The 14,311-nt window shown below is 42.0% G+C and overlaps 1 long non-coding RNA gene across 2 annotated transcripts in view; it reads left to right on the forward strand.

Annotated features, from left to right (window-relative positions):
- The first annotated feature begins 1,585 nt into the window (after nt 1-1,585).
- LOC105712119 (uncharacterized) overlaps nt 1,586-14,311 on the forward strand; it is a 78,933-nt gene continuing 66,207 nt past the window's right edge. For both annotated transcript variants that reach the window (XR_001106253.3, XR_001106252.3), the window contains exons 1-2: nt 1,586-3,370; nt 13,011-13,139. This is a non-coding gene — a long non-coding RNA (uncharacterized LOC105712119). The remainder of the gene's footprint in view (nt 3,371-13,010; nt 13,140-14,311) is intronic.

The following is a 14,311-nucleotide window of genomic DNA, read 5'->3' on the forward strand; positions in this document are numbered from 1 at the left end:
CCAAGAAGCCGAGACTGTGGTGAACAATGATAGCGCCACTGCACTGCAGCCTGGGTGACAGAGCAAGACCCTGTCTCAAAAAACAAAACAAAATCTGTGGAGAGAAGGGGACTAGTGTAAAATCTGTCATTTCAACAATGTCTGTAATAATTTATAATTTCTAACTCATCAGTGGACTACTCAAATGTATTTGGCGATTGAAGCCCTAATATAAAGATGTTACAGCAAGAATAAGTATTAAAAGTCGTATTTGACTCCTATGTAATAAGTATGGTTATTAAACGATGTTACCAATTTCAGGATCATTTGATCCTGTCTCAATATGTATGTAATTGTGGCTTATGGTGACCTAATTTACTTCGACCACAGAACATGACAGCTATTGAACAGTTTTTTGCCTCTTATCAGTGAGATACACTCTTGGAAGTCTTGGAGTTAACTGATTTTCAATGTACGTGTGGCTGGTCTATGACTTGGTTGAAGGCTATGGGCATGCTCTTATGAATGTATGAAAAGTGGGGTCTTCTCTCTGCAATCGTAGACCTGCAGCGAATAAAAGACAATTTTGAAAGTATGCTATTAAGAAGGAATTGAGACAATGTTTTTAAATCTTGGACTTTAGCTACATTTATGATGGCTGCTAATGCAGGAAAACCTGCTAATGAGTAGGCCGCTTGTGTAATTTTTTCTTTGTACTTAAAGTAAAATGTAAAATGTCAGGCAACTATCCATGACTTACTCTAGGGAAAGGGAACAGCTAATGATTAGTCTTCTGTTTACAATTAAAATCTGATTTCTTTTCCTAATTTTGGTTGACTTGCTATTGGTCCTCTGGACTCCTAATAGGCCTTGTGGAGTCTGAATAGATTCTGCTTTGACTCCCAATTACCATGCAATTAACAGACCTGCAAATGCTGCCCTTTAATTTTGTTTATGTTCCTTTTCTCTAGACTTTTATTCTGTAATCTACTTTTAGTTACCATGTCTGTTCTTTATAATTTTATATCGTTTTTTAATGATATACCACCCTGATTTTCCAATATGGCTCTTCTTTATGTAAGAAAAGATACAAGAAAATCACCAAAATGCTTGCATAAACTTTGTTGGAAATAAGTTGTATGACAATGAATTAAATAAAAAAAGAACTGGCTTAAGAATATGTGCTTAGCTCGAGACCTGGAATGAAGGGATGCTTAACTTCATTATTTTGTGCTTAGCTTCCTAGGTTTAACTAAAGACCTTTTGTTTGTGTTCTAAGCTGAGGTCCCATTGTATACATTCTCCGGAGTCTGCATGCACTTAATAGGCTGTTTAATAATGGAATGTCAAGCTCTATCCTTTCACCATTACAGACACAGTCCTAAGGGCCATTTGCGGTGGCTCACGCCTGTAATCCCAGCACTTTGGAAGGCCAAGGCAGGCGGATCACGAGGTCAGGAGTTTGAGACCAGCCTGGTCAATATGGTGAAACCCCGTCTCTACTAAAAATACAAAAATTAGCCAGGCGTGGTGGCGCATGCCTGTAGTTCCAGCTACTCAGGAGGCTGAGGCAGAAGAATCACTTGAACCTGGGAGGTGGAGGTTGCAGTGAGCCAAGATCGTGCCACTGTATGCCAGCCTGGATGACAGAGTGAGACTCCATTTCAGAAAAAAAAAAAAAAAAAAGACATAGTCCTGAGGTTATTTACAGAAATCCTCCCTTGAAGAGCTGGATTTTTTGAGCCCTTCTGGGTGATGGTTAACTAAGCTGGTCATGGGAGAAAATTATGGGAGATTCCTCATGGTAAGTGTAAGGGTTATTGCCGAGTTTAAAATGAGGAAACTGAGGCCAGCACAAGAAGATCCAATGCGAATTTATTCAGCTCCTGGGTGAGGTTCTGCGGTCCGACAGGAGGGGCCAGAGAAGTCGCAGGGACTCCTCTCAGAGGTGGGGTTTTATAGGGAGTGGAGGCGTTTGATTGGTTGTGGGAGAGCAGGACGTGGGTGCGGCAAGCTTGCTACTGGCAGGTAGGCAGGGTTTGAATGCTATTGGGTAGCTTTACAAGACTCGACTGCTATTGGGTAGATTTACAAGACTTCTTTTGCATTTTGGCGGGGTTCTTCAATGACTGGCTAGGTGCTGAGTGCAGAAGTGGGCATGGAGTAATGACGTAGTTTCTAGGCGCAGAGAGGGATGGGCGTGTCCGAGCTCCCAGAGGGAGGCAGGTGTGTGTCCAAGCTCCCAGCGAGGCGACTGGCCTTACAGTAAGCAGCCCACAAAAATACATTTTAACAGTGACCTTTGAAGGGCCATGTCCCATGCCCTAAAGGAATTACTCAACTAGTGTCTAATTAAGACTTTTTTTCTGAAAGTAGCCTTAAAAGCAACTTCAATATTGGGGATTTCAGGAGGGTAGAACAGCTGGGACCTAGCAGGGCCTCTCCCATCACATTTGGTCTCTTCTAGCCCCATGGAATGGTAGCCCTAGACCCAAAGATCTTCAAAGGTCTGAAAGAATATAGGAAGAAGCCCAGGTACGAAGCTCTTAATGAAGATCAGTTCAGCATAGTAAGCAGTAATCACCATCAGACCTTGCAAAAAGTGCTGAGCTACTTTCCTTCTGCTTTCTCTTGATGATTCAGGACAGTAGAGGGGAAAAGTCACTGATACGGGTTACCCCAAACCATAAATAATTGCAAGTATATGTAATGCAAATTCTAATTCATTTCATTTAATAACAACCCCACTTAAACTGCCCATTCAACTGTGTATGCCAGTAAATGGAGTGGAATTGGAATTGACAAGAGGAGTTTCTCTTGACTGTGCTCGAATATGCCAACTGAATTGCAGAAATGCCTTCTAGTGCAAAACACAGAAATTGGCAAATGAAGCCAGTCATTTTGAGATACCTTACTACTTCTTTGTCTTCCTGATGAAGCACCTAATGAAATGTTAAGTGATCTGAAGAGTTGTAGTCAGAAGAATGGCTAAGTGGAATAATTGGCAGAAAGGTGGTTGCTGTAACAATGGGTCCAGGCTTATGGGTGAAGGTGTAAAGCAAACTTCCAGGCTGGGGTTAAACAAAGAGTACTCAGGATGGGAGAATAAGGGACAACAGCCTGCAGAGAAGGCAGCTTTCTTGCAATCACTGGTGTCATCCGAGGTTTAAGAACAATGCAATTTTAAATCAGATAATAGCAGATGCAGTGAGGTGGTGTTTAAAAATATTAACTCATGTTTTTTCTCTGTCTTCTATGATTAGTGTCTTCTTTCCCTCTTCTGCCCCACGCCATTGAAGGAATTCCTCTAGGTCATTGCCTCAAGGAAGTGCTGTGAAAGGTGTCCAAGAGAAAGGAGAAGTCACTTTGGTTTCCAAAACCTAAGCCTCAGGTAAGATTTGGGATAAAGGTGAAGAATTTGATAGAATAGGGTTTGAGGAGAGGGGTTTCTCTCTGAGTAAGAGACAACACCCTTGGGCCAGGGAGTGGATGGCTAGGGGAAGGGAGGAGAGCAAAGCTGTTGGTGGGTGATGGAGGGGGATCTGTGCCCTATTTCCCAGGCAGTACTGAGAGAGGTGGTGAGAGTGCTAGCCTGCACAGACCACGATCAAGGTGGCACCCAAATAGCAAGGTGTTCCTGTGCCCCTGCAAGTACTGTGGCATCTATGGAGACAGAAATGGGCCCAGGGTTGGGGGGTGGGGGCAGGAAAGATTGAAGAATGGATGCTTTATGGCCTCCTATAATGACCAAATATTTGTGAGACCCCCTTACACACAATCCTGGGGAAAGAATGTGGATTCCAAATTCATCAGGACTGTGCCCCTACCACCCTACAATAATGTGGTTTTAATACAGACCTTAAGTGAGTTCATGTAAAAATAGTTAATGAATGAAAATAAAGAGTGTACCTGTCATGGGTGGGGCTGGATCCAGGATTTCTTTTTCTTTCTTTTTTTCTTGAGACTGTGTCTTATTCTGTTGTTCATGCTGGAGTGCAGTGGCGTGATCTTGGCTCACTGCAATCTCCGCCTCTTGGGTTCAAGCAATTCTTCTGCCTCAGCCTCCAGAGTAGCTGAGTCTACAGGAACGCGCCACCATGCCTAGTTAAAAAAAAATTTTTTTTTTTTTGTATTTTTAGGAGAGATGAGGTTTTGCCATATTGGCCAGGCTGGTTCAAACTCCTGGCCTCAAGTGATCTGCCTGCCCTGACCTCTGAAATTGCTGGGATTACAAGTGTGAGCCACTGTGCCTGGCCTCCCAGAGGAATCCTTATGGCTTATGCCTGTAGGAAGAGACAGGCCAGCAAGCCCTTTCTGAAACTACAATTTCTCCAACGTTTGCAACTTGAAATAATCAGTATACCAATTCAGCACATTTGGGGATGAGACGTCCTTCGCTCCTTCGCTCTCCTCAGACATTTCAGACAGGCAGGTGGAATCTCCCTTGTCCCAGCTGGCCTGACACTCAAACAGGCCCTCAGTGGCCTGGGGCACTTGCTGAGGGTGGGGGACTAGGCCTTGGAGCAGGAGAGACAGATGTGGAAGCGGGAGTCTGCGGAACACTGCCCAGGCTCAGAAGGGCAATGTTTTGAAGAGAGTTGCAAGAGTTTCGGGAAACACAGATTTCCTTCCTTTTGCTTTTTTTGTAGGAAAAAAAAAGTGAACTTTTCATGGCAAACTCTAGAACAGCACAGCTGGCAATGACCAAACTAAGGTAGAATTGAGGTGGTCTTGGGAAAGCAAAGGCAGATCATAGCATGTGGTCTCTTAATTCCTGAGAATGGAAGATCAGGTGAGAATTCTCCACCTCCTGTATAAGGTGCCCGCCCAGCCTCACCTGAGGAGGAAGAGAGCAGACTGGAGATCTGAACAAGGGAGCTCACTACCCACATGGCTACCATCCTGAAGCCAGACACTGACAGGGAGTCCATTTTATCTTTGCACAAAATTCACTTTAGCCTGTTGCCAGACTCCCTCTGGGGCAGTAAATGCAAAAAGGAGAAGCTGAGGGACTCCTAGATGAGCCATCCCCAGATAAGTGAGGCAAGAAATTCGCTCTGCAAAAGGGCTTCCCTGCTTGAGCCTGGAGAAGCTAGCACCCACAGTACCATGGAATATTTTGCTAGAGAGTTACTGTTCCAAAAAACTGAATTTGGGGCAGAGACCCAGTTTGCTGGGGACATGTAGAGGAAGAGTAAGTTTCTTTTGCAGGAATGCACAGATCTACCAGAATACCAAATGTGGTAGAAGATAATTTTGCACTGATGTTTGTTTCTGTCTCCGTATTTCTCATTCTGGTAGTCCGTCTCCACCTGCCGTGGACTCTGGTTTTTGTGTTTCCAAAGCAGAAATCTGGGCTACAGCTATCACGAGCAAGGTCTTTAGGATGGAGGCATACCCCTGAGTGACAAAGATGAAGAGGGGGAGAATTTCCTTCAAGAGGTCGGTAAAGGATCCTCATGGACTGGTTTTGGAGAAGGAGAGTTAAAAACAGAAAGTCCAGGCCGGGTGCGGTGGCTCACGCCTGTAATCCCAGCACTTTGGGAGGCCGAGGCCAGCGGATCACGAGGTCAAGAAATCGAGACCATCCTGGCCAACATAGTGAAACCCCATCTCTACCAAAAATACAAAAATTAGCTGGGCGTGGTGGCGCGTGCCTGTAATCCCAGCTACTCAGGAGGCTGAGGCAGGAGAATTGCTTGAACCTGGGAGACAGAGATTGCAGTGAGCCGAGTTTGCAGTGAGCCAAGATTACACCACTGCACTCCAGCCTGGCACCTGGTGACGGAGCAAGACTGTCTCAAAATAAAAAAACAGAAAAAGAAAGTCCAATTTATTTGGGGAGGGCACATGTCAAAGGGAAGCCAGACACTGATTGGAAGTCCACCGAGGCTTACCTTGGCAAAATATTCAGTTTTGTCTGGTCAGACCTCTGCTGACAGCCTGAGCATCTTTGGGTTCAAGTTTTCAGGATTTGAATTGGGCCCCAGCCTGGCAATGCCTGTGTCTCTGCACCCTCTTCCTGGTCTTGTGGTGTTTTGGAATTTCCTTACTGTTTTGTTCCCCTTTGTTTTCTACCACTTAGTTGCAAGGTTCTGAGCAGGACCAAAAGGATGCTGCAAAGTGCCTGGACTCCCCTAACTCTTTCCACTTGCTTACCATTACTCAACATCCAAAGAGCCATTATTAAGGGCCTCCTCGTATACCAGGCACTTGTTTGGTGCTAGATATCAGATGGGAGTCCTGTCACTGTTGCTGAGTGACAGGAAAACTGAAAAATCACAGTACAGTCTGACAGGTGCTACCAGTGATGTGTACACTGGGGGCAAAAGGGACATATGAGTCAGCTTTTGGGGGTCTGGGGACTTCCTACCTGGAGAAGCTTCCCAACTGCTTTGTTTTTTTTTAAGAGGTGAATTTTGCAAGAGAATCATGGAGATGTTGACTCATCAAGTTGACATCTGTGAGAGACTGAATCAATTCCTAGAACTTCCTATCAGACTTCTTGTCATTTGAAGTAATTAAATGTATTTATTGCTTAGATAATTTTATGATTTCTGTAGCTTTTAGCCAAAAGCAATCCTGACTGATAGAGTGTTCTTTGTTATTTTCCATATTAAAGCATGTTGAGGAAAAAGTTGAAATTCTGCATTGTTTTGACAATACTTACTATTTGTTTTTTTACTTGCATTGCAATTTATGCAAGGAGAAAGAGTCCAACTCCAAGGAAACTGAAACACACTTTCTGTCTCTCTCCCTTCTCTTCCTCCCTTCCTTTCTTCCTTTTTTCCTAGTTGAATTATTTAAAACAATGTCGGTAAAGTAAAAATTAGTGGCTTAAATATTATCTTGTTGAATTAGTTAAAATTCATTTTCATCTGCTAAATAAACAATGAATAAACACTGTCCATACCAGACAAGCATACTTATTAATCTCAATGTTAGAGATTATGTACCAATAAAATAGTATTTATAAAGCAGAACCTCACCAGCGAGCTTCTGGCAAATAAGCTACCCAGGGCTCAATGTCATGGTGACAAAATACCAATTAAGTGTAAAGATTATAGGAAAGAACCATCACTCCAACCTGGGTAGTATTTATATTCTTGGTTTCTTTGAGGTAACTGACTTTTAAATATCTTGAGATTTCTTCCTCATCTTTGTCAATAAAACGTGAAAGACTTGCTCAGTGGTTTTTCTCAATATTTTATTTATATCCCTGCTGTTCAAAACTTGTAGCTAGGCCCAGTCGTGTGTGCTCTCAGCTACCTGGGAAGTTGAGGCAGGAGGATTGCTTGAGCCCAGGAGTTGAAGACTAGCCTGGGCAATGTAGCAAGACGCCAGCTCTAACTTATGACCTCTGATTTTAACTTGAATTTTAATTGAGGCTAAATTAAGGAAATTTGGGCTTATAATTTTTTGTGGTTTACTAGTAGTCCTCTTTTCCCTAGTGACTTATCAGGGGGCTTTATATTAATACATTAATATGCTAACTATTGTCATTTATGTTGCAAACATTTTCTTCTATATGTTGTTTGTAAATCACCTTGCAGTTATCTTTTTTGTTTTCGAGAATTTTTGTGTTATACAACGTACAGTCTTTGATTTGATCATTTCTGGCTTTTGTATCTGTTTTAAGAGGCTTCCTTCAAAATTGGGATTATAAAAATAGTTACCTATGTTTACTTTTATTATTTTCAAGGCTTCATAATGATTTTTAAGTCTTTGATCTGTGTGGAATTTATTTTAGTATAACAAATAAGTTAGGAATTCAAGCTTGCTTATTTGGGACGTAGCTAGCTACCCTATTGTTTTAGTAAAATTTGTTGAGTTTACCTTTCATCACTGCTTTAAAATGCCACATTAATCATCTAAATTTTTTTTTATTGCATTTTAGGTTTTGGGGTACATGTGAAGAACATGCAAGATTGTCACATAGGTACACACATGGCAGTGTGATTTGCTGCCTTCCTCCCCTTCACCTATATCTGGCATTTCTCCCCATGCTCCCTCTCCCCAACTACCCACTCCCTTCTGTCCCTCCCCTATTTCCCCCCAACAGACCCCAGTGTGTGATGCTCCCCTCCCTGTGTCCATGTGTTCTCATTGTTCAACACCTGCCTATGACTGAGAACATGTGGTGTTTGATTTTCTGTTCTTGTGTCACTTTGCTGGGAATGATGGTTTCCAGGTTCATCCATGTCCCTACAAAGGACACGAACTCATCATTTTTGATGGCTGCATAATATTCCATGGTGTATATGTGCCACATTTTCCCTCTCCAGTCTATCATCGATGGACATTTGGGTTGGTTCCAGGTCTTTGCTATTGTAAACAGTGCTGCAATGAACATTCTACTATAAGGACACATGCACATGAATCTACTAAATTTTTATGTCTGCTTGCCTCACATGATGGCTTGTTAGCTCAGTTGGTTAGAGTGTGGTGCCAATATCTCCTTGCCTCTATTTGTGAAGTTTCTATTGGATTAACTCATCCCTCGGTCTATATACCCATGCCGTTATCTCACTTTAAGAATGACTCCAGCTTGGCGGGGCATGGTGGCTCATGCCTGTAATCCTAGCACTTTGGGACGCTGAGATGGGCGGATTACCTGAGGTCAGGAATTCGAGACCAGCCTGGCCAACATAGCAAAACCCTGTCTTTACTGAAAATACAAAATTAGCTGGGCTTGGTGGCAGGTGCCTGTAATCCCAGCTACTCGGGAGGCTGAGGCAGGAGAATTGCTTGAACCTGGGAGGTGGAGGTTGCAGTGAGCCGAGATTAAGCCATGTACTCCAGCCTGGGCAATGGAATGAGAATCCATCTTGGAAAAAGAAAATGACATTGTAATAATTGGTAGCACAAGTTCTTACACTGCCTACTTCTCCAAGAATGTCCGGCTCTTCTTGCATTTTTGTTCTTTCAGATGGATTTTTAAAACAGTACTATAGCCAGGCATTTAATTTGTTTATTGTTTTTTTCTGTATTGACATTTTAAGAAAACAAATTATAAACATAAGCTTGCTATAACAAATTCAAACGATACAAACCAGTGGAGAATAAGTCTAGAACCACCCCCCAAAAACTCCACCCTTAACAGCACATCCCAGCCGTCACTCCTGCCAGCTATTTGTTTAGGATTTTTTTGGACTTTCTCCTACTTTTAAGCATAAACACACTTCATGAAGTGCCCCCAAAATACCAGTGAAATTTTGACTGGGATTTCTCAATAAATATTTGTAAGGAAATATTTTCGTTCACATTTCTGGCTTTCAAGTCAGGTAATGCCTGAGCCTTTCAGCTTCTTATATGTACACTGCTACAACACCACTTATCTACAACACAGAAATCGCATGAGACAATGCGTGATAATAAAACACAGTTCAAAAATATCTGATCATGGCGTTCCTCAAAGTATGTTCTGTAATACATAGATCCTGCAAGATACTCTGCAAAGAAAATAAGAGTTCCCTGGGCAAATGAGTTTGGAACATTAGATGATGTATTTTCCTTTTTGGACATTCATAATTCAGGGCAACATATTAGAAACTCTAAGTCCTATAGAAAAGGTTTAACTTTGTCTATCCAGTGTTTTCCAAACTTGTTTGATCAGGGAAAGTATTTTGCCTATTGACACGATGCTCATAAAACACCATTTGGGAAATGCTGAGTTAAGACTGGCCTCGCTCTTGGCTGGGGTGGGGTAGTGAAGAACCTAGACTAACTCCTAGGTCTCTGGCTTTGATAAGTAGATGATAGGTGGTGTCACTGACTGAGATGAAGAGTAGATGTGGAGATCAATTTTGGACATATTGCCTTTCAATTCTTCTGGGAGGTTCAAATGGAGATATTTAGTAAGCTGAGAATATACAAGTCTGGCACTCAGGTGAGAGGTCATTGCTAGAGAAACGTGGGTTAGAAAGTTTGCTTTGGATTGAAGTGTGTTGTCTAAAACAGCTCATTTTAAAATGCACATATATTACCTAGGAAAGGTAAGCATTAAATTATTAATACATATTATATTATCATATTAGCTTACCATCATTTTAAAGCAGAGATCAAGCCCCTGAAGAAATGGAAGTCAGGAATGGTGAATTTTGAGTGGAGGTCAGCCAAGACTCTGAAGTGATTTTCACCTTCTGCGGGCCCTTTTTCAATGCTAAAATAATTCACCAATCTCCCCACTGCCCCCAACATATTCAACTTTTAATATCTTTTGATTGAGAAAATATGTCCTGACTATAACTATGACTTAACATAGTTATGTCAGGACATATTGTTCTATACATAGAGGACATGTGTATGTATGAAATAGGTACATGTTTAGCAGGGTGTTTATGCTGCTTCCAGACAGTCAGTGTTGCTGTCCATACGGACTTCTGAGCCTCCTGTCACTCCTGTGGTTCTGTTACTGAAACACCGGGGCTTCAGTCTAGGTCCTGCTGTTCACCACCCAGAAAATCAGTAACTGAGATGATGAGAATTGTCAAGGAGGAGGGTTTTCATTCGGTGCTGCAGCTGAGGAAATGGGAGATCAGTCTCAAATCCTTTCCTTGACCGACTAAAGGTAGGGTTTTATACAGGAGGGAAGAAATGAAACAATGTGTAAGAAAACAGGAGCTACCAGGTGCAAGGAAGCAATCATGATGAAGGAGGGGTCCAGCATCTCATTGTTTGGATGCCATGATCTGGTGAGTTTCAGGTCTTTGATACTTTTTTTTTGAGAGGCTTGAAGGTCCTTTCCTGAGGAAGAAACTCAGATAAAACAAATGTAAGTTTCAAGCTTTAAGACCAGCAGGGTCAATTTGTATGTTTTTCCAAAAAACTATATATGGGATTATTGGGTCAGTTTCAGTTCCAGGCTGGGGCTGATTTACAGGATGTCACTTTTAGTTCTAAGTAAATATTGTGTTCTCCTCTTTACTTAGGCTCATGTCAATCAAATTCAAACTACAAGCCAAAGGAGCGAAAGATGATCGTACAATTGTTAGGTCAGTCTGACTATGTTTCAGCCTGGGTTCATTTTAAGTAAGAGAAGATGTGGGTATGTGGGAAGAAACAAGAGTGGACTCTTGGCTTGGGTTTACCCCACCACTAACGAGGTAACCTTAGAGAAACCTCTCTTTCGCCTTTACTCTCAAAATGGGGTAATAGTAATAACTTTTCTCTCCTTCCTGGGCCTTTTTACAGAATTCAGTAAAATAAATAATTGTGCAAGTAAGTAGGAAGGTTAAAAGTGCTGTAAAATGTAAGGGCTTTTCATGCCTGCATTTTAATATGGCTACCACTAGGTATGCTGAAGGTAGCAATTCCCCAGGAAGTGGTTCAGTCTTCTAGGTTCACCATAGGGTGGACTCCATTTAACCTTCGTGTTCTAGTTGATTAGGTTATTGTGTGTAGATTGCAGGAATTTCAAGCTCTACTCCATCTTTTTCTCTCTGATATAATTTTAATGAGATTCCCTCATTCTTTTATTGCGTGGCAGGCTACTGCTAGAATAAATATAAAGAAATTTTTACAATTGCAGAAAACAAGAGAGCTTGGGAGATGGAAAAATGCAGAGGGTGAGGCAGGGGATGAGGGCAGGAAGACTGTTCTCAGATCTGCACAGTCTCCCAATGACTTTAGAATTCCTGGGGCCCTTCTTTATGGGCCAGGCATTCTGAGAGCTAAGAGAGATGCCCTGACCAAAGCCACTGAAAGAAATGTCTTTTTTAAATTGCTTAAAGGAGCACCACCTTCCTACCAAGAAGCTCCATTACCAGGCCCAGGAATCCAATGCGTTTTTTTTTTTTTTGTATTGCACAAGTGAAGTCCACAGGTCTAGACTTTTCCTGTGTGATGGCTGCTAGTGTTTCTCTGAATGGGAATTTGTATGGGATATGCCAAGAGATTTAAAATGATATGAAAATTTTGGCAGAGTATATTTTTCAGTAGATCAATCTAGGTGATATGGTTTGGCTGTGTCCCTACCCAAATCTCATCTGGAATCGTAGTTCCCATAATCCCCACATGTGTGGGAGGGATCCTGTGGGAGGTAATTGAATCATGGGGGCGGTTACCACCATGCTGTTCTCGTGACAGTGAGTAAGTTATCTGGAGATCTGATTTATAAGGGGCTTTTCTCCCACTTCACTCTGCACTTCTTGCTGTCACCATGTCAAGAAGGATGTATTTGCTTCCTCTTCTGCCATGATTTTAAGTTTCCGGAGGCCTCCCCAGCCCTGTTGAACTGTGAACCATTAAACCTCTTTCCTTTATAAATGATCCAGTCTCAGGTCTGTCCTTATAGCAGTGTGAGAATGGACTAATACACTATGTAACACTTAAAAGCCATTTGTCCTGAGTTGAGGTTGTTATTATTCATTAATCAGGTCTGTTGATTGAGTATTAGCAATTTTGCCACTGACTAAGGCGTCACTAACTAACAAGTCATTTTATCACTGAGGTCTTATTCGTTTTCCTCTCTTGTGAAGGGATGTGTTTGTGTGTGTGTGTGTGTGTGCGCGCGCGTGTGCGCGTGCACGCATTGGGATGGGGAGTGTAGGGGATCAGAATATGTCACCCTAAAATATGCCACTTTGGCATGAAGATTATTTTGAACTGACTGAGAAACAGCAGATGCCAAAAATAAGTGAATGAATGACTGAATAAATAAAGCTCTCTCCCTTCCTCCCATTTTGCAGGCTTAGAGTCTTAGTAGGCACTGGAGGTAACTCTAGACTTATCAGCCCTGGGACAGCACTTAGAAGAATTCACATAACGAAACTTACTGAAATAACCCTTATTTTCCCCATATATTTACCTTCCCACAGCTTGCTGCCCCTTAAAGCCTAAACCCGTTATCCTTCATCTTGTCACTTCTCTAGGAATTTACTGTTCTTTGTGAAGATACAAGCTCCAAGTTCTATCCATTCCTTTGAATTACTCATCTCTGAGTTTCTCCCACATGTATATGCATTGCACATGTTAATACTCTCTATTTGTTTTCCTCTTGTTTGTCTGTCTTTTTCCCATTTAATTTTCAGGTCCCCAGTCAGAGAACCTAGGAGTGTAGAGGAAGAGTTTTGTTTTTCTCCCCTACTGGAGCAAGAGAAGTATGAGTAGCTGATACGCTGTGAGGTGGACCACTGTGATTATTTAATCCAATAACACAGGTAAGCATTAGTTCTCCCATTGAGCTGATATGACTCAGAGAGATGGAGTAACTTATTAAAGTCAACAGCTTGAAGTAGCTAGGCTAAATTTTCAATCTAAGTGTGATTCTTGGTCAAACTCATCTCACTGTACCAAGTTATTTTTGGTTTGATTCAGAGGTGGGAAAGAAGTTTCTACTCATATTTCACCTCTGGAGAGGCTGCCTAGAGGTGGGTTCCCAGGAAAGAGCACCGTGAATCAATCATAGATATTTATAGGCAGTGAAGGATGAGGAAGTGGGTCATATAAGCCATGTGTATGCCTTCCCTTGTTTAGAAGATCTCTACCAAACGTTTAAATTTTACCGTGCTATGGTGCTTTTGAGTGAGTAAGGGGGTTTCTGGAAGAAGGAAAGAAGGGAACGAAACAGCATTTATGGAGCACACAGAGGACTTCCTACAAGCCTGAGCATCCAAGACAAGAAAGGGGTCAGCAAATGACAGAGAGAAGTTCATAACATTTTGTAAATTCTCTTATCACCAATTTTTTTTGGTGTAATGATTTCTTTCTATGCAATAGAGTATTTTTTGGGCAGAACATTCTAGAAACTAAGTAGAGTCCCCTTGTTAAAGGACAATAGCCTGTCCCTGGGATGAAGGCATTATATTCTCTGCCTTTTGGGAATTAATGCCTCTGTAAAGACAGCCTCTATCTATCTATGCCAAGAATAGCATGGAGTAGAGAGTGGCCAGATGAGTGGGCGGGGCCTGCCACCATAGCATCATTGTCACACAAGGAGACATAATTGACCAGGCTTGGGTGAGCCATATCAATGAGGACCGGCAGTGGGCATGTGTGGAAACCATGTTTACAGTGTCATTGTCTGTTTTTCTTATTACTTGGGGACAACTTGAGCAATTTATTTCAGGAAAGAAACTACTTACTGTAAATTTGACTTACTTTGCTCTGCCAATTTTAGTCACTATTTACTTTTACAGCATTTTACAGCTGCCAGCATGGGAACTCCACTGTCAGCTTATATCCTCTTGAGGTATTTAGGTTCAAAGAATCTCATTCCCCTGGCTCCCAGCTCTAGATCAGTGGTTCTCAATCCTGACTGTACGTTAGCATCCTCTGAGGAGCCATTAAAAATACTGATGGCTGGGCTCCATCCCAAGAGAGTGTGATTTAA

This window comes from Aotus nancymaae, unplaced genomic scaffold (assembly GCF_030222135.1).
Source record: "Aotus nancymaae isolate 86718 unplaced genomic scaffold, 86718_ANA_hifiasm-v0.15.2.pri h1tg000020l, whole genome shotgun sequence".
NCBI classification, from domain to species: domain Eukaryota; kingdom Metazoa; phylum Chordata; class Mammalia; order Primates; family Aotidae; genus Aotus; species Aotus nancymaae.